Source organism: Acomys russatus, chromosome X (genome assembly GCF_903995435.1).
Source record: "Acomys russatus chromosome X, mAcoRus1.1, whole genome shotgun sequence".
NCBI classification, from domain to species: domain Eukaryota; kingdom Metazoa; phylum Chordata; class Mammalia; order Rodentia; family Muridae; genus Acomys; species Acomys russatus.
The window spans coordinates 64,243,617-64,265,412 of NC_067169.1; the positions used below are offsets into that span (position 1 = coordinate 64,243,617).

Consider the following 21,796-nt stretch of genomic DNA (forward strand, 5'->3'; position numbering starts at 1 on the left):
TAATACAAAGACAGATTTAATCCAATAGACAAAGGCAAGCAGATTTGAGTTCAAGGCCAGCCTGCAGTAGAGAAAATTACAAGTAAAGAAAAGCTTAGGTCAAAGTGTCGTGGTACAATATTCTTTTTGTTTTTTGTTTGTTTGGTTGCTTAGTTGGTGGGTTTGGTTTTTCAAGACAGTGTTTCTCTGCTACACAGAGCCCTGGCTGTCTTTGATTCTTTTTGTAGTCCAGACTTGTCTCAAACTCACAGAGATCTTGCCTGCCTCTGCCTTCCATGTGCTTGGAACAAAAGCATGCACCTTTAATCCTAAACAGTGAATGGAAAGATAGTTTGTAGAAAGGAGCACTCATGTTTGAAAGTGGTATTTAGTTGAGTGACAGAAAAGTGACAAGTCAAAGAAAGATTTGACAGAATAGGATACACCCAATTCTCTGGATAAGAGAGTGGAAAGGGAAGCTACTTAAAGGGCATTGAGAGAGAGAGCAGACGCAGTTTTACCAGGAGAGTTTTACAGAGAGGTTGAATGAGAGAACAAGTTAGACACAGGTGAACACAAAGCAAGCCAGACAATGAAGAGTAACCAGAAGATTAGAAAAGATTGTTGGAGTTATTTTGAGCCCAAGCAGAGCAATTCAGGGGCTGAAGGAGAAAGCAGATAGAATAAGTCAGCTGGGAGAGGCGTTTGAGCCAGAAAACATGAATTGATCCAGTCAGCAATGAGCTCAGAAAGAACAAGAAAGGGAGATCTTATTAAGCGGTGTCAGAAGCTGAAAACATTCTAGGCCTAGGTTAGATTATAAGGAGTCTAGAAGCTTCCAGGACTAGGCCTAGGTTATAAGAAGAAGGCAATAAACCTATCAGACAACAATTGAAACAAGTGAATAAAAGTTTCTTTTACAAATATTCTATTGTAAATGCTTCATGTACTTATGTGCATATTCATGTGCGTCTACTTTTCAAGCCAAATATGAACTCTTATTGAAGTCTCCACTTTTAAATGTCATGTTTTGCCCACATCTTCCAAACACACACATGATAAATTGTCTTCTAAGTGAATTTTTGCGTGAAGAAAAATGTTAAAAAATAGCTGGTATTTGTGTTAGAAGTATTTTAAAATCTAGAATACATTTTTCCTTATTATGTTTTACTGTAAGTCTTTTATTTTGTTCTTAATATACCCAAGCAACTGAATATCTTCTTATGACAAAAGAAGTGTAAGATTCTTGCTCAGCCCACATTCACTCAGTTGTTATCCATTAAGTTCAATTCCTTGCAAATGACCAAATTTCCATGAAACACAAACATTATTCTTAAAGAGGTACTGGTAATATGAAGATGCATAAAACATTACACTGTATTTATTTTGCAAATCAAAAGATTTATGTCTAATTCTTTAATTTTTACTTTTACTATTATGATTGCCATTTAAACATTATTACATATGTGCATATTGCACACTGGTTTCTTTCACTGGCACTTCCATACCACCCCTATCTATCCTTATATTTCTATCACTAAGATTAAACAGGATCATCTGTGTGACCATGAGCTTGGCAGCATCCATTGGAGCCTGGTGTACTCAGTGCTAGGTACACAACTAAAAATAGTACTTTCCCTCTTCTAGAATCTATCTATATATCCAATAGGTAATATGCAAAAGGTAGAGATCAGGGAGCCCCCTCCTTTTTCTTGACTGATAGTTGATACAGTTGGTCTTGTATAGAGCTAGTGTTGGTAATTGTTAAGTGGTAATTCGTGAGAGTTTACAGTTTGGGGAATGGTAATTTATAGCCCTTTACCTTACCTTCTGGCTCATACATGTTCCACTTTCATTTCTACAATTTTAATGGGCCTTAGAGGGAGTGGTATAAATGAATTGCTTAAGACTAGTCCCACATCTGTTACTAATTGTCTGCATTGTGGGGCAGACAGACTTCTTTCTGAAATCTTATTTATTTGTTGAGCCTGAGATACACTTTTGTCTATAGTTAAAACCAGAGTTTTCTGTGAGACATTTGCTATTAAGCTACTTTAAATAGCCATTAAAAATATACTCCCTACTACCTCTCTAGGTTGTTAGCAAATCTTATAGCATCAAACATTGTACCACAATGTGTAGTAGATCTTCAACCAAATTAGAGAGCTGCTCGTGATTCTCCCAACACACATGTTGATAAGTGCATAAGTGAGCATATCTTACTTGCCAAATGTTATATTTTTTTTATCCAAGCTAATCCTGTAGTTTCATATCCCTAACCACCTTACAGCACTCCCATCTTTTTACCTATATTCTACTATTCCCTATCCCTTAAAACAACCTCTCCACACAGTTTCCCTACTTCTTTATGTTTTCAGGCTTGTACACATCCTCATGTTAGACATACCACACTAGAGTATTGTAGCTAGAATCCTCATATATAGGAGAAAACATGTAGCAGTTGTCCTTTTAGATGAGAGTTCCCATGCTTAGGAATTTTTTAACCATTCCATTTCTCTGAAAAATTCACAATTGAATTTTTTTTGTATTGTTATAGTTCAATATGTATATGTACAACTTCATTATTATCCATTCACCATTTCCTGGAAATCTATGCTGCTCCATTTCCTAGCTACTATCAATACATCAGCAATGATCGTAGATGTACAAACATTTGTTTATACAGCATAGAATCCTTTGAGTACATACCAGGGAATATAGCTAACTGGGTCATACAGTCATTTTACTTTTAGCTCTTTAAGAAAACTTCAGACTGGGGCTGGAGAGATGGATCATAGGTTAAGAGCACTGTCTGTTCTTCCAGAGGTCCTGAGTTCAATTCCCAGCAACCATATGGTGGCTCACAAACATCTATAATGTGATATAATCCCTTCTTCTGGCATGCAGGTACATGGCAGATACAACATTGTATACATAATAAATAAATGCATCTTTTAAAAAAAGAAAACTTCAGAATGATTTCTGAAGTGGCTGAACATGGTTAACTCTTAGTAGCAGTGTATAAATCTTCCCCAGTTCTCTGATTATCATTTGTTTTTCCTAGTATTTTTTTTTAGTGTTTCTATTGCTGTGAAGATACATCATGACCATGAAATTATTATAAAAGAAAAAATTTATTTGAGGATGGCTTACAATTTCAGAGGTTTAGTCCATTATCATCAAGGCAGCAGGCAGGCAATCATGGTTCTGGAGAAGGAGCTGAGAGCAAGAAATAAAAGTCATATAAGCCTACCTTTAGCATCTGAGCCCACTTCCACAGTGACACACTTCACCCAACAAAGCCACAGCTATTCCAACAAGACTACATGTCCCAACTAGGACTCTACCTATGAGCTTAGCACTCAGACACATGAGTCTATGGGGGCCATTCCTATTCAAACCATCACGTTTCACTTCTTGGGTCCCATTGGCTTATGGCCTTAACACAATGTAGAAATGCATTCAGTATTCTTTCTTTCTTTCTTTCTTTTTTTACAGTCCAGCTATTAGTGTTTTTTGTTATATTTGCAAGAATACTAATCACAATACTCTGCCTGCCTGCACCATGGCAAAGATGGCCTCTGACCCTGGCAGGGTGCCTAGTTAAATATGGCTCCAGACTTCCTCCCCTCTCACTGCTGTAGATATTCTGTTTTTCTTTTTTTTTAATTTTAGTTTTATTAACTTATTCAGGTTACAACTCAATTGTTATCCCATCACTTGTATCCTCTCGTTCCTCCCATTCCTCCCTCGCTCCCACTTTTGCATTGAGTACAATTTCAAAAGTCACATAAAAGTCCGTAGCAGCCTCAATCCAGTTTAAAAGTCCAAAGTTCAAAGTCTTTTCTGAGATTCATGCAATGTTTTAAATAGAATCACCTGTAAAATTAAAATGAAGAAGCTATTCACATACATCCAATATAAAATGGCACAGGATATACATTACCATTCAAAAACTCAGGTAAAGGAGCAAAATGATGGAATACTAGAGCATAATGAGGAAATAATGGACTAAAGCAAGGCTGAACTCAACCTAAGGGAACTCCAAACTCTGCACCTCCATGTCTGCAGTCAAAGCACTCTTGAGATCTCCAACTCTTTTGAGCTTTGTTTACTGCAGTACACTTCTTTCTCATGGATTGTTTCCACTCCACTTTAGCAGCTTTCCTCAGAAGATATCCTATGGCTCTGGCATCTCCAACATCTTGGGATCGCCAAAGTAAATCAGGCTTGACTTTCACAAATTCACAAAACGGCTTCCCTGGGGTTTTCCTTAGTTGGGAAGGAAGAATCCATAACCCCTTTCTTCTGTCCTCAACTCTAAAGCTAGAACCACTTGGCCAAAGCTGGCAAGTTTGGCTGCTTGCTGGGGCTGAAACAGGACCCCCTTGTTCAAATATATCTTCACCTGCTTTCTGGCTTTGATGGTTTCCTTCACTACCTAAGCTTGGCTGTCCTGGACCTTACTCTGTAAACAAAGCTGACCTTGAATTTAGGTATTCACTTGCTTTTGTCTCCTGAGTGCTGGAATGGCAGCCATGTACTACCACATCCAGATCTAAGTTGTTATTTAATTTTTCCTCACAAATTGGAAGCCTAACTGGGTGGAGTCTTACCTTGAGGTCACCTCTCTTTATTTCAGTTACTATTAGAATTTTATTTAATCTATTTATCTCCTTGAACACAGGTCGTAGCTCTATTCCACTTTCTGGTACCCTCTTTCTCCTCACATTGTATGTTTTGTATTTTCCTTGCTCAACCTGGCCCTTTTCATTGTAGATTTGGATAAGCATAAATATGGCTATTAATAACCACACAATACAACACAACACAGTTTACACTAGGCTATTTCATAATCCCCACTACAAACTCAGGTAATCCAAAACTCTTCAGTTTAGCCTTGGACAAATTTTTCTTTGGACAAGTGCAGAAAACAGCCACATTCTTCACAAAAAAATCGTGAAAATAGTCTCTAGGCCACATACCAACATTCTACTCTCAAACCTCGTGAGCCAGACCTGCACAGTTCAAATATCCCTCAGCACTACCACCTTCCAAGTTCCTACTAGGATGGCTTTTATTCTACTTCTCTCAAAAGCTACAACATCAAGGTGTGACAACTCCTCACAGTCTCCATCAAAATATAGTCAGAAAATAAATGAGTCACAGCGCATCAAGGAGCCAATGATGGAGCTACAATCGTAGACAATTGCCATCTTTTCACATATGACAAACCTAGTAAATAGGATAAGAGTCAACATTAACATTGACCAATTTTCTACCCTTACAAGTTGGAACATAGAAACAATTACTATTTTATTCAAGAAAAGTTATAGAGAAGTGAGGAATTTTGTAGTTGAGAGCTATAGAAAGAAGTTTTCACTGAACTGTAAAATGAAGACTTGCATTTCTTCTTCCAAGTGTGTGTGTGTGTGTGTGTGTGTGTTTACAATTAGTCTTTTGTAAAGCATATTTAGTACTAGAATGACAAAGTATTTGTTTCATGATACAAAGTGTATATTATACGATATGACAGAAAGTTTACTTGACCCATATTACATTGGTTCTATTACATGCTTTAGAACCAAACACCCAGAAGCTAAATCTTAAGTAATGCCAAAATTTTTGTTCACAGGGATTCTGTAAATTCAGTGGAACTTGAAACCCATACATTATTTTAAAGCTCATGTTTATTGAAGTTATTGTACAAGGATTATTAAAAATACTTAAAAAATGCTATTAAGACTGTACAGCAATGTAATTTTCAACAGTTGCTTCTATATTTCTGAACTAATTTTTTCATATGAAGAGTGAGAGTTGCATATTTTTTGAGGAATTAAAAAAAAACCTATAGTACTTTATAACAATAAAACAAAGAAGAAAATATGGTTAATTATATTGCTATGCTATAGAATACATGAAATACATTAGTTCCTAATAAGGAAGTTCCTGTAGAGATAGATATAGAGTCATATCCCTTTAACTAAGAGCTATTGACCCAATAGTATCATTTGGTTCATTTTCCTGAAATCTCCATAATAGGTTATTTGTGTAACAAACATAAGGAAAGAAAACTTGAAAGATGGGGACAAACATGAACTTTCATATTCTTTTCCATGGTACAGAAAGCCATACATTTTCTTGTCTAAGCCTCTTAACACACAAACAAAGTTCTGCACAAGTGTCCAATATGGTAATATAAATAAAATAAGTGAAGGAGTAGACATAGCAAAGTAAAAGTTTTACAATATGTCAGAATATTTTCCTATTTGTCTGAATAATTCTAAATACCCAATTTTTATAAATGCCTGAGGATTATTTAAAATGACCTTTGTAGAGGATCCAAGATGGCGGTGAGCAGTGTGGACCGCGTTTGGAGGCTCCAGTGAATAATTCAGGGAATTGCACAGGTTTCTGAGCCAGGAACACCAAGGTCCGAACATCATGGCAGTGGGAGTGCTCCACGGTTCGGAGGGACCAGGGTGTGGAGGACCTTCGTGCCCCTGCACACGGGAGGAGCGTGGATTTTATCTGATTGGAGCGGCAGCGGCAGAGGCAGCAGCACCAGCGGCACCAGCAGTGGTGGTGGAGGACCGTTCGGCCCCAGAGTCCCGGGTACTGGCCCGGCCCAGCAAGCAATTCTGCCCGAGGCACTAACTCAGCGTGGCCACAGCTCCCCTGCTGTGGTGCAGGCTTATATGAGCACGCAGCTCCACACTAGACAGCACCTCAGCTCAGCATGCAGCTCCCCTGCGGTGACACAGTCTGGGCGGAGCACTTGGTTGCACCACAGGCGCTAACTCAGAGCAGCCGCAGTTCTCCTGCTGTGGCGCAGGCTTGGCCGAGCACTCAGTTCCACCCTAGGCACCAACTCAGCTCAGCGGCAGCTCCCCTTCAGTGACACAGTCTGGGCGGAGCACTTGGTTCCACCACTGTTGGTAACTCAGAGCAGCCGCAGTTCTCCTGCTGTGGCGCAGGCTTGGTGGCTTGCTCAGTTCCATCCTAGGCGCCACCTCAGCTCAGCAGCAGCTCCCCTGCGGTGACACACTCTGGGCAGAGCACTTGGTTCCACCATTGGCGCTAACTCAGAGCACCCGCAGTTCTCCTGCTGTGGCACAGGCTTGGTGGAGTGCTCAGTTCCATCCTAGGCACCACCTCAGCTCAGTGGCAGCTCCCCTGCGGTGACACAGTCTGGGCGAAGCACTTGGTTCCACCACTGGTGCTAACTCAGAGCAGCTGCAGTTCTCCTGCTGTGGCACAGGCTGGACAGAGCGCTTGGTTCCACCAGCTCTAAGACTCTGGTTGGACACAGTGTGCAGTTTGAATCCAGAATTCCTGGCTGAGATTGGTGGTCAGTTCGGGCCCTGAGTCAATAACTGATCACAGCATGCACTTTGGGACAAAAGGCTCTAGCGGAGCTTGGTGCGTAGTCCCAGCCCAAAAATTCTGGCTGGACCCTGTGTGCATTTTGGGCCCAGAATCCCTAGCTGAGCCTGGCAGACGGTTCAGGCCCTGAGAATCTAGCAGAGTTCAGCCCGTGGTTCGGGCACAGTGCTCCTGGCTGGACTTGGCAGGGAACACAGAAGGCTGTGGATACCTTGGCCTGACCGAACGCTCATTCAGAGACCCAGAACAATTGCAGGATCCACAGCACAGGGAGGCTGTGAGAGACCAGAACAACAGGGCTAACCTCCTAACATCCACACCAGTGAAGCTTTGAGCTTGCAGCTTAGGGAAATCATGAGAAAACAAGTGAATCTATCGTCAGACACCCTCCATCCAACTCTGGAAGCTACCCAACAAAAACAAAGACGGCAAGATGTCTAAAGGACATATGCAAAAACTCAAAAACAACATGGCGTCTCCAGTTTCCAGCTATCCCAAAGAAAAGAACCCAGAGAACTCAAATACAACAGAAATACAAGAAAATGACCTCAAATCCTTAGTAATGAGGATGATAATGGAGGAAACAAATAAAATTCGTAATCAAATGCAGGAAGATGCAGACAAACAGGTGAGAGACATAAAAGAAGCACATAGAGTGGAACTGGAAAAATTGCAGGAAAATGCAAACAACCAGATGAAAGAAATAAATCAAACGGTTCAAGCTCTAAAGACCTATAAAGAGGCAATGGAAGAAACTCAGGAATATACAAAAAATCAGATGAAAGAAATCAAAAAATCAGTTCAAGTTCTGAAAATGAAAATGGATTCAATGATAAACACACAGACAGAAGAAAAATGAGAACGTGAGACCTCAGAGAAGAAGGTGAGCAACACAGAGGTGAGCTTTTCTAACAGAATCCAAGAGATGGAAGAACAAATCTCAGGTCTAGAAGATACAATCACAGATATTGAATCAACCATTAAAGAAAATGCCAAATTTGGAAAACTCCTGACACAAAACATCCAAGAAATTAAGGACACCATGAAAAGAAGAAATTTGCGGATAACAGGCATTGAAGAAAGAGAAGACATCAGACTCCAGGGCCCAGAATCTATTCTCAACAAAATCATAGAAGAAAATTTCCCCAACTAAAGAAAGAAATGCCTATAAACATACAAGAGGCCTACAGAACACCAACTAGAATTGACCAGAAAAGAAAAACTGCCCGCCACATAATAATCAAAACACAAAACATGCAGAACAAATAAAAAATATTAAAAGCTGCAAGGGAAAAGGGCCAAATAACATTTAATGGTAAACCTATCAGAATTACACCCAACTTCTCAGCAGAGACCATAAAAGCCAGAAGGGCCTGGACAGAGATCCTGCAAACCCTAAGAGACCACAGATGCTAGGCCAGACTACTTTACCCAGCAAAATTATCAATAACCATTGATGGAGAAAACAAAATATTCCATGACAAAAACAAATACAAACAGTACCTATCCACAAATCCAGCTTTACAGAAGGTACTAGAAGGAAAACTCCATCCCAAAGGGTCAAGCTACAATCACAACGACCCAGGAAATAGATAACTATCCCATGGCAAAAACACAACTACAGAAACGCTCGACTGGAAACAACATCAAAATTAAGACTCTTAACAGTCACTGGTCATTAATATCTCTCAACATCAATGGCCTCAATTCTCCAATAAAAAGACACAGACTGACTGAGTGGGTACATAAACAAGATCCAACATTCTTCTGCATTCAAGAAACACATCTCACCCATAATGAAAGGCATTACTTCAGAGTAAAAGGTTGGAAAAAAGTATTTCAAGCAAATGGTCACAAGAAGCAAGCAGGCGTAGCCATTTTATTATCTAACAAAATAGACTTTCAACCAAAATTAATCAAAAGGGATGAGGAAGGACACTTCATACTCATCAAAGGTAAAGTCAACCAAGCTGACATCACAATTCTGAACATCTATGCTCCCAATACAAGGGCACCCACATTTGTAAAAGATCTCCTAAAAAAGCTTAAACCACACATCGATCCCCACACAATAATAGTGGGAGACATCAACACCCCACTCTCACTGAAGGATAACTCATTGAAACAGAAACTAAGCCGAGAAATAACATCATTAACCAATGCCATGCGTCAAATGGATCTAACAGATATCTATAGAACCTTTCACCCAAACAAGAAAGAATGTACCTTCTTCTCTGTACCCCATGGAACTTTCTCCAAAATTGATCACATCGTAGGTCACAAAGCAAGCCTCAATAGATACAAGAGGATAGAAATAATACCTTGTATTCTATCAGATCACCATGCTCTTAGGCTGCAATTCAACAACAACTGAAATAACAAAAAGCCTACACGTAAGTGGAAACTAAACAACTCTCTGCTAAATGACACTGGGTCAGGGAAGAAATAAAGAAATCAAAGAGTTTCTGAAATTCAATGAAAATGAAGAAACAACATACCCAATTTGTGGGATACATTGAAAGCAGTGCTAAGAGGAAAATTCATAGCACTAAGTGCCTTTAAAAAGAAATTGGAAACATAAGCATCTTAACAACACAACTGGAAGCCCTAGAAAAAAAAGAAGCAGAAACACCCAAGAGAAGTAGACGCCTGGAAATAATCAAACTCAGGGCTGAAATTAACAAATTAGGAACTAAGTAAACAGTCCAAAGAATCGACAAAACCAAAAGCTGGTTCTTTGAGAAAATTAACAAGATAGACAGACCGTTAGCCAAACTAACTACAAGGCAGAGAGACAGTATTGAAATCAACAAAATCAGAAACGAAAAGGGAGACATAACAACAGACACTGAAGAAATTCAAAGAATCATAAGATCCTACTTTGAAGGCATATAAGCCACAAAATTTGAAAAGCTAAGGGAAATGGATGATTTTCTTGATCAATTTCACTTGCCAAAGTTGAGTGAAGAACAGATAAACAAGCTAAATAGTCCCATTTCCCCTACAGAAATAGACGCAATCATTGATTGTCTCCCAACCAGAAAAAGCCCAGGGCCAGATGGTTTCAGTGCAGAATTCTAGCAGACCTTCAAGGGCGAGCTAATACCGATACTATTCAAGCTACTACAAAAGATAGAAATGGATGGAAAATTACCAAATTCATTCTATGAGGCCATAGTCTCATTGATACCTAAACCTCACAAAGACTCAACAAAAAAGAGAATTTCAGACCAATTTCTCTTATGAACATAGATGCAAAAATACTAAATAAAATACTTGCAAAACGAATACAGGAACACATCAAAGATATCATTCATCATGACCAAGTAGGCGTCATTCCAGGCATGCAGGGATGGTTTAATATACGGAAATCCATCAATGTAATCCACCATATAAACAAACTGAAAATAAAAAACCACATGATCATCTCCTTGGATGCAGAGAAAGCATTTGATAAAATTCAACACCCATTCATGTTTAAAGTTTTAGAGAGATCGGGGATACAAGGCACTTTCCTCAACATAATAAAGGCTATATACAGCAAGCCAGTAGGCAAAATCAAAGTAAATGGTGAGATACTCAAGGAAATTCCTCTAAAATCGGGAACAAGGCAAGGCTGCCCACTCTCTCTATATCTCTTCAATATAGTACTCGAAGTTCTAGCCAGAGCAATAAGACAACAAAAGGAGATCAAGAGTATCCAAATGGGAAAGGAGGAAGTCAAATTATCTCTATTTGCAGATGATATGATAGTGTACATAAGTGACCCTCAAAATTCCACCAGAGAACTCTTAAAGCTGATAAACACCTTCAGCAAATTGGCTGGATACAAAATTAACTCAAAAAAGTCTGTAGCTTTCCTATACACAAATGACAAGCTTGCAGAGGAAGAAATTAGGAAAACCACACCCTTCACATTAGCCACAAGCAATATAAAATATCTAGGAGTTACCCTAACTAAGCAAGTGAAGGACTTGTATGAAAAAAATTTCAAAACTCTGAAGAAAGAGATTGAAGAAGACCTGAGAAGATGGCATGATTTTCCTTGCTCATGGATCGGGCGAATTAACATAGTAAAATGGCCATCCTACCAAAAGCAATCTACAGATTCAATGCAATCCCTATCAAAATACCTACACAATTTTTTAAAGACATTGAAAGTTCAATTCTGAACTTCATATGGAAAAACAAAAAACCCAGAATAGCTAAAACAATCTTGTACAATAAAAGGTGCTCCGGAACAATCTCCATACCTGATCTCAAACTGTACCATAAAGCAATAGTAATTAAAACAGCATGGTACTGGCACAGCAACAGGCTGGTTGATCAGTGGAATCGAATCGAAGACCCTGATATGAATCCACACACATATGTTCACTTGATTTTTGACAAAGAAGCCAAATCCATTCAATGGGAAAAGGATAGCATCTTCAACAAATGGTGCTGGTCTAACTGGAGGTCTATGTGTAAAAAAATGCAACTGGACCCATATTTGTCACCTTGCACAAAACTCAAATGCAAGTGGATTAAAGACCTCAACATAAAACCAAAGACACTAAGCCACTTAGAGGAAAAAGTGGGAAAGAGCCTGGAACATATTGGCACAGGAGACAACTTCCTGAACAGAACACCAACGGCCCAGGCCTTAATGTCAACCATTAATAAATGGGACCTCATTAGGCTGAGAAGCTTCTGTAAGGCAGGAGACACTGTCAAGAGAACAAAGCAACAACCTACAGACTGGGAAAAAATCTTCACCAACCCTACATCTGACAAAGGTCTAATATCCAAAATATATAAAGAACTCAAGAAATTAAACACCACCAAACCAAATAACCCAATTGAGAAATGGGGCTTGGATCTAAACAGAGAATTCTCAACAGAGGAGTATCAAATGGCTGAGAAACACTTAACGAAATGCACAACCTCCTTAGTCATCAGGGAAATGCAAATCAAAACAACTCTGAGATTCCATCTTACACCCATCAGAATGGCCAAGATCAAAAACTCAAGCGACACCACATGCTGGCGAGGATGTGGGGAGAGAGGAACACTCCTTCATTGCTGGTGGGAATGCAAACTAGTACAGCCACTTTGGAAATCTATCTGGTGCTATCTCAGAAAAATGGGAATACGTCTTCCTCAAGACCCAGCTATTCTACTCCTTGGAATATACCCAGAAGATGCTCCAGCACACAACAAGAAAATTTGCTCAACCATGTTCATAGCAGCCTTATTCATAATAGCCAGAACATGGAAACAGCCTAAGTGTCCCTCAGTAGAAGAGTGGATAAAGAAACTGTGGTACGTATACACTATAGAATACTACTCAGCAATTAAAAACAAGGAATTCCCGAAATTTGTGGATAAATGGATTGAGCTAGAAATGATCATAATGAGTGAGTTAACCCAGAAGCAGAAAGACTCAAATGGTATATACTCACTTATATCTGCATACTAGTCCAAGGGGCATGTCCCACGAAAGCCTTCACTTACCAGGAAACTGGGACAGAGGGGAAGGCATCCTATTGGGACTCTAAATGAAAGATGCATGGGAGAATAAGAAAATAAAAGGATACAGAGGGTCCTAGAAATCTACGAGTAGAACAATATGATAGGCAGATTTGGGCCCAGGGGTCCCACTCAAACTAAGGCACCAGCCAAGGACAATACAGGAGGTAAACTTTAAACCCCTTCCCAGATCTAGCAATGGTCAGAATATTCTCCACAGTTGAGTGGAGAGTGTGATATGACTTTCTCACGTACTCTGGTGCCTCACATTTGACCATGTCCCCTGGAGGGGGAGACCTGGTGGCACTCAGAGGAAGGACAGCAGGTAGCCAAGAAGAGACTTGATACCCTATGAGAATATATAGGGGGAGGTAATCCCCCTCAGGAACAGTCATAGGGGTGGGGAATAATGGGAAAGTGGGGTAGGGGTGAGGAATGGGAGGATACAAGGGATGGGATAAACATTGAGATGTAACAAGAATAAATTAATAAAAAAAATCATAACTGAAAAAAAAAAATAAATAAAATGACCTTTGTTGAGATGATGTATCATTAACCATCTTCTTCTATCCCCTAGTCTCTTAGTCAATAGCAATAGTTTGTATGCTTAATTTATATTCACCATAAGCACCTATAATAAATGCAGAGAGTAGGCATAAACTGTGATAAAAAGTTTTTAATACTAGTTATATGAGCTGCTAAATGTTGCATGAAAAAATAAAACAGATTTTCTTAATCAATTATACAATTTCATCAACGGTAGAGAAACAAATGCCTATTTCATAATTGTTTTCTTTGTTGTATGACCTCATTTTTTTGCGAGGTACTGGAAAAAGCCTTCCTCAAAGGGAACATCTTCTAGAACTTCTGTTACCATGATGTTCTCATTAGGGCGCCACAGTGAGATTATAAAAAACAAAATAAAACAAATATGCTTGTGCTTTTTTTCACTTCTGTCTTTTCCTTTTGTCTGTATCTTTTGTATTTTAAACATTTACTCAGTCTTTTATCCTTTCATAATATTCCCATGTGAAAAATCACATAAGATCCATTTATGTGTAACTGCTGCGTATGTCTGAAGAGAGATTGAAAGAGCTGTTTTTTCACTTGGTAAAAGTGTGAATGCTTCATTAACACTTCTAAAGCTGTAAATAAAATACCTTTTTGAAAATGATGAACAGTCTGTGTCCCAAAACTCCCCCATCTAATGTGGCCTCCTGAACCACTCTGTAGTTAGCTAGGGAACTTTAAATCCTTCTCATGTGTTAGTTTTCTTACCATGAAGTGCTGAAGACAAATTCTTGTATTAGGGTATGATGAGGCTTTATTCATCCTACCTCTTATCAAGATAAAGACCAAAAATCTTCTTATTTTTGTTCATGGAGGGATTTAAAGTCGAACAGTGCTTTTGCTTTTGCTCATTTTTTTAATCTGTAAATTATTTAAATATTATTAAATATATGAACAAACAATGTGAGCATTGTCTTTATCTGCCAGACAATCAACTGGTACCCTCGGTCCCTTAGGGAGAGAATGGGGAACAAGAGACTTGAAGAATGGACAGTAAGTCAAGGAGTCTAATCAAGCTGACAAAATTTTATTTTCTCACAGGCAAATATGTACTATTGAAGCAGGAGGCTGAGTGGGGTGATCCAGGTGGGCAGTTTTCACAAGATATAAGGAAGTCAGGAAGTTTGGCAGGGCAAGGGCCCCTGTGATTCTGGGGCTGGGTGGAATTGTTAGGCATCTGGAACCACAAGATGTTATCTATAGACTTTGTTCTGCTCATCCTCTGAAGGCCTCTGTAATTCCAGGAATACTGAGAACAGCTGGAGAGTGCCCTGAGGGAGGGGAAAAGGTCACAAGGCAGCCTTCTGGAATGTACCCTGAGGCAAGGAGGGAAAGAGGTCACAAAGTAGCCTGCCCCAGGTCCACTCAATGTATTATGCCAAGGGCCAAGATGCTTGCCGGCTATGGTCTTGGCTCCCCACAATTACACACAGAAAACAACCTGGTCATAATTCAGAGGTGTGCAGGGAGTAGATTTTATTTTCATTTTCAAAAAGACAAACAGGGAACAAAATAAATGGAAAAGAGTAGTGGAGTTAATTATTTTAACATTAGTATGTGTAAACTCAAGTCAGTATAAGAACTGACAGTATATTTCTCTTATGAACTTGTTTTTGCAATGGTTTATAACTTAGTTCTTACTAAATGCCTGCAGTAAACTGTTAACATTTTATATTATAGATACTATCAAGTCTAAAGAAATGTTAGTTATTTTGACAAACTGATTTTTCAAGATGGCCTAAAAATCCACATATTCTTCATGAAAATTCTGGCATTGAATTTTACAAGCTATATTCCTATGTACTGTTGACTTTTCTCAGTCTTACATTTGCCCCATGTAAAATTAAAATAATGACTATAATAGCATTGTAAAGCTTTAGAGAATATTAAATGAGTAAACATAGGTAAAGCATTAAAATTTTTTCTTTATGTGTATGAGTTATTATTTGGATGTTAACGATTATTATTAGTGGTTTCTTCCAAGGTTCTTAGGAATTGGGGAGGATGTATATCAGAATGGCTTTTGAAAGCACTATTTGATTGATAATAATAAATCTTCTATCTTAATGAGGAAAGTATGTACATACTAGCTATAAATCACTGCTGCTTTAAATATCATTCCTGGTTTCTTATAATTCACAGATATCCTGTGGTTTGAACATAAGTCACAAGACAACTACTACTAAGGGAAGTTTATGTGAAGCAAAATGTTAGGTGTTTTCCACACACAGTTAAACTACACAGCAAAGAGCCAAAGCAGAGTTGTTGAAAACTTTCTGAGTTCATACAGAAAACAGTAAAACTGAAATTTTCACCCAGGACTCTTAAATATCCTAAGATTTTTTCATATCTTTTCTTGTTCTTTTCCCTTTAATTCACCATACAGCTGTAAAAATTAGTGTGGATCAAGGTAGGATATTATGCAGCTGAGAAATAAGTTTACTGAATCATGTGTGAAGTGTGACTATAAAGAATGAAATACTATTTTCTTTGTCAGTTTTTGGCTGAGCAAGAAATTTACATAGAGATGCAGGAGCAAATAACCACAAACACAAATGTAACATACTGTCTTTGTATGTGCATTGTTGGCAAAGGAGGTCTAACATTAGTCTCCTCACTCATATCTTATACACGCAGATGGGAGAACATCAAAATGTAAATAGAGACATATGGTATCACTAAAGATTGAACTGAAGCTGATGTCAGTAGCAGAAAAATATTAGCAAGTACAGAATCAGGGTCATTTTTTTACACTTTATATGAAGGATAATATTTTTTCTGTATGCAAAGTTTTTTAAAACCAAAGCAAAATCTAATCTTTGTTTACAAGTGTCATAATTTATTGGCCTGCAGTACTGGCTAAACATTGAAGAAGGACACAAACACGATTTTAGAGTCTGAGGCAAAGAAAAAAAAAACAGGCGAATTAGCAAGTTTACAAATCCTTGCTTGATGCAAAGGAAAGCATAAAGATCTTCTAACCATGCAATGAATCTATTTTTATGCAGAAACTCACTGCTTTACCCTAATTCTAACTTATGGCCATATCTTCATCATTAATATTACTTGTGGTGACAAGTAACTGGAAGTTATTTTAGCTACAGATCCAATACCAAAGGAATTTAATGGAAATGTTATGGGAGTAATTTCAGAGAATCAAGTGCAACAATATCCCCATGTGTATAAATAAACACTTAAAGTGTTTTCAAATACTAATTCCTAGATTTATTTGGTAGATAATGGATCATTCCAAGAATATCACTGAGTTAGTTGATGTTCTTTTTTCTTGATTTCTTAATGTGAAATTTCAGAGCCTAACATTTGGTTGGATTTAGAAATATATCTTAGAATTGTTCTTAGAGAAGTAGTTTTGGTGAGATTACTGTTGAGGGAGAAACCCTTCTCAGAATTGACAATTCCAAATTCTATTTCATTGGTGAATATGATACATCTTTAAAAATACATATTTATTACTTTATTTAAGTATTATATTTATATTATACTTCTCCCTATATTCCATTTAATTCTTATGTCTCTTCTATTCTTTCTCAAATCTATGACCTCTTATTTTTAGTTATAATTGTTACACAAAAACATAAATGAACAAGTTCAATCTGCTAAAATCACTTATTATTGATCATATGTGTATAGGGCTGAGCTCTTGCAATTGACTAGCTCATCAGTGAGCTTGTCCCTGGAGAAGACTGATTCTTTCTCTCTCAGAAGCTATTAATTACATATAACTCTTCTTCTAGTTGTGATGTCTTGTGTAAATTCTCCCATCTACTTTGGTATGTCAATTGATATAATTTTTCAGGTCTTGATTAGACAAGCATAATGTAGAGATTATCTACGCATAGCTTCTAAATCATACATAGAATATACTATCTCATAGCAGAGGTTCTGTCCTGGTCTCTGGCTCTTACAATCTTTATTCCATCTTCTGTGATAGTCCCTGACCCTGAAGTGTAGAAGTTACACTGTAGATGTATTTGAAACTGGGCACATAGCACTCACTACTTTGACCCGTTGTGGCTTTTTATAATGGTTTACATATGCTGCAAAAAGAAGTTTCTTCGTGACAGATGATAGCTATACTTATTTGTGTATATAAGCATAAATATTAACAATGCAGTTAGAAGTTATGCTCTACAGTATTACCAACCATGAGTATTGGGGCTGTGTTTACAGTGTGCTTTCTCCTGTATTATACTTATTTTTTTTTATAATATAAACCAAATATTGGAACATTTTATAAGAAATATTTGTTAGGTCTAGTTGTGCTGGTACAAACATGAAAGAGCAGTAGAAAAGAGACTTCAATGTGAGTCTAGGCTATATAATAAAACCCTGCTTCAGAAATTGAAAAAATATTAAATAAAATATATGCTCACCCAATTCATATTTAAAATTGTTTATACTCTATTCAATGTTTGGTTTATCTGCATAGATAACAGATATGAGCATCATAATTACATTTTATCTTTATTAAGTAAATTATTATCATGACTCTTAACGCTAATTAAGCATCAATATTAACCACAAGGTTTTCTTCCTAGCTATATGAAATATTATTTTTATTCACAATAAATACTATTTTGGATGGGTAAGATGGATTATTGGACAACAAAATTTGCTATGATCCTGCTGACCTGAATCTGATCTCTAGAATGCATTTAAAAGTGGAAGACGATAACCAGCTCTACAAAGTTGACCTCTAACCTCTGTATGTATACTATAGTATGTCTGGAATGTGTACAACACACACACACACACAGACAGAGAGAGAGAGAGAGAGAGAGAGAGAGGAAGAGAGAGAGAGAGAGAGAGAGAGAGAGAGAGAGAGAGAGGAGAGGAGAGGAGAGAGGAGGGAGAGAGAGAGAGAGAGAGAGAGAGAGAGAGAGAGAGAGAGAATTTAAGAAAAATGAAAAATTACAATTTTAGGAAACTATTTAATGTGTATGCCTTTCTCATATCTCCTGAAATGATCTTAAAAGGTTTTTTATGAGTCTACTTTTAAAACCTATTTGCAATATAGCATCATAAATGAATTGTCATTGTTAATGGCAATGACATGTTGAAAAGCCAAATTGTTACTGCTATAGAACATTCTTCCTTCTGGACTAGTCTATATGCTGTTGATGCTATTTTCTAATCAAGTTATAACAACATTTTATTGTAAAGTATGAAATTGATATAAAATGAGTATAAAAGGGAGAAGAGATCAAGGCAATGAAACTGATCCTGAGTACTGGGTATAAAGAAAATGGGTCTTGGTGGATATGGACCCTATGAGAACCCAAGATAGAATCTTAAAGGCTGTGTAAGATTTCATTTTATGTGCTAACAAGTGGCTGGATAGAATTTCGCTGGGCCAGCAGAGGCTTGGTAACTATCAACTCTTTCCCCAAATGAGGCAATGAACCAGCACTCCCAGGAGGGCCTGAGTCCTATCAGCAAGGTAATAAAAGGCAATGGAAGAGATGGCAGAGACAAACATTACTTCTTCTACTTTCATAAGCCCTGAGTAGTAGGTATGCTAGTCTATATTTTCTAGGTGTGCCTATTCAAGTTTGGAGAAAGTAAACTCAGACATAAATGGGTGGAGCTTAAGTCATCACTGCATATGGCATATGTAATCTCCAACCCACCTACAAGAATTTTCTTCTTCTCTTCAAGCCTCTCCTCATAGCCAGTCTTAAAAGCTAAGATGGTGCATCCCACCTTCCTCCCCAGATAGCAGTGATGATCAGACCCAAGCAGATGTTCAAGTACCTAAATCATAAAATGACAGGAAAGGGGGTGGGGTGGGGTTAGGAAGTTGCTGATGTGGGACAGGAAGTAGAGGGTGTCAGTCTGAGTCACGCTCCTTTCTCTTGATCATTAGATTCTTGCAAGTGGAGGCAAATTTGTTCTTCTTGGTCTTCAGGATGCTAGAGTAAACATTATTGCCTCCTGACTCCACAGCAGCCTGAGTATCCTGTAATTCCATGGCTTCATTCAGCTCTCAGACTAGACCGAATCATTCATGCCCACTGATTTGGATTTTAAGAGTGAAATATTCTCCATCAAGTGTTTTTCTCTTTGGCCGGGGAGAGGGCTTTGTGCTGGTTGGCAATGCTCACTTAGCATTCCCTTTGGGCAACTCTAGGCAACATACTTCCTTTTGGGGGAAATTTTCTTCCTCTATATGACAGAGTCTCCTAGGATAGGCACAAAAACGAATCTCAAGACTGCTCTGTCCCAGCAGCATTGTGATGATGGTAAAGATGTGCCAGAGGTTCATATCCCTCTCCTTGCCATGCACATGCAGTAGTAATGAATATTAGTGCACTCAGAGCCAACCTCAAGTGATTCATATAGTACGACCACACTGCGCCAAAATGTTGGCCTGTTGTCCACATACTCAAAGTGCAAATTGCCTTCCACTGCAAAAAGATGCTAGGGAGGAGCAAGTTCATCGCCATAAGATCAATGCTCATGGTGAGGGTAACACCTTCCACTTTTGTCATCTGTTGGTATTTCTTGTAGATGGCCATGGCAAGTACAAGGGTGCCAGGTGGGGGTGGAGTTGGCCCACACCTGCATAGGGCATGTCATTGCCAGCTGGCAGAATAGCTTACTGAGGTAATGGTAGTACATTCATGTGTGAGACTTGGCTGTGCCTAAGTGCAAGAAGCCCAGACAGAAACCATAGTTGTCCTGTAAGGTTTTTTGGGAAGGGGCAGAAGATGACAGGGGCCAGGGAAGGGCTGGTGTGCGGCCACTGGTGCAGGAGTCTCAATAACACGGTCTTCTGCCGAAGAAGCTGTGGACACTTACATGTCTTCATTTCAGCCTTCTAATCAGTTTGTATCATCCTGGGACAGAAGCAGATGTTCCAAGGAATCAGATGGCAGCAAGGTGGGCAAAAGGTTCTTTGGAGGAAGCAGTTTCCACAAGTATGAAAATTTCTCCTGACTCATTGCTGAGATCCTACTGTGGCTCTTTCATGGCCAAATATAGGAAATCAGCCAGAATGTGGGTCTTCAGGGGAGTGTGTCATCTTGCTGGGAAGTAGGTTAGGCCGGGGTGCCAGGTACCCCGTAATCCTAGTAGCTACCTGCAGTCGATGCTTGTTTTTTAAACTCTATCTTATTTGGGGATATTGAAGCCTCTACTTCCCTTTCACCAACCCTTTAACCCTGGGTGAGAGAGAAAAAAGTTTAGTGGATAGAGGGGGTGCAGACTCCTTTACTTTGCCTGGCTGTTTAGGTTCAATTGGGTTCTTTCCAGGCTATACTAATCTCTGTCAACAGCAATGGCACCAAGTAGTCTCCTCCAAGTCATTGAATAGAAACATTTTTCTATCTCCAAGCTGCCATACTATCCATCTCAGGTCTCTTCAAACTGCTACATGATGCAAGACACCACCACAAGCCACACAACTTTCCAGCTGGCAACGACCACGTCTTGAAGGAGGCAATTATCAGCTATGGACAAAGTGAAGCCCAAACTAAAACTCCACACTTGGGATTTTAAAAAATTACATAACATAACTGAGTTTACAAAGAACCCAAAACTGCCATTGCAATATACAAATATGTAATACATTGACTCATCCTAATTCAACCTCAGTAAACTTAGCTTTCTTTGCCCATGGATTGAATCCACCTTGCAAACCACCATAGATCACAAACATTTGTTAAAGGTATTATACTTGTACTAAAACATAGTTATAACTTATGTTCTTGTTGCATAAATAAAGCATAGTTTATGTTATATAGCATCTACAGTGTTTTAGGGAAATATAAAAATTCTGGACATGATTAAATTATGTAAGAGGATAAAGACAGGCTATATGCTAATAATATGCCAGACTGTATGAAATAATTGACCATTAGTGAATTTTGGCATCCAGACAGTAATCTCAAATGCAAATGATGGGACAACTATTTCTCATCTGAGATAATGAACAATACCTTTAGCGTTTCTCTTTTCTGCTGAACTTGAAATTAAATGTTACCAACATAGCTAAACTATTTAAGAAGGAAGGTGATTACTTTGTTTTCAAGTATGTGGTGGTATGTTCTTTTTCAGCTTTATTTTCATGAAAAGTAATATTAATTTGAGGTGCTAAAAGTATTAGCTGGATGTGATTATTCCATGTGGTATTCATATTCTGTAATATTACTTCAGGGCCCATGAGTATAAAGAATTTTATCTGTCCATTTACAGTGACAATTTTCAAACAACAGAACTTTCATATAGAATTCTTTGTTTATTTTTATAGGCGCCATGAAGAGATATATAAGAAGACAGCTAGTGGTAAAAAGAAAGATTTCTATGAAAAAAAAACTTCTTATCTCTG

General features: G+C 38.3%; 1 pseudogene; it reads right to left on the reverse strand.

Moving 5' to 3' along the window:
• Positions 1-19,297: 19,297 nt before the first annotated feature.
• Positions 19,298-20,411, reverse strand: LOC127184722 (cellular tumor antigen p53-like; annotated as a pseudogene).
• Positions 20,412-21,796: the final 1,385 nt, after the last annotated feature.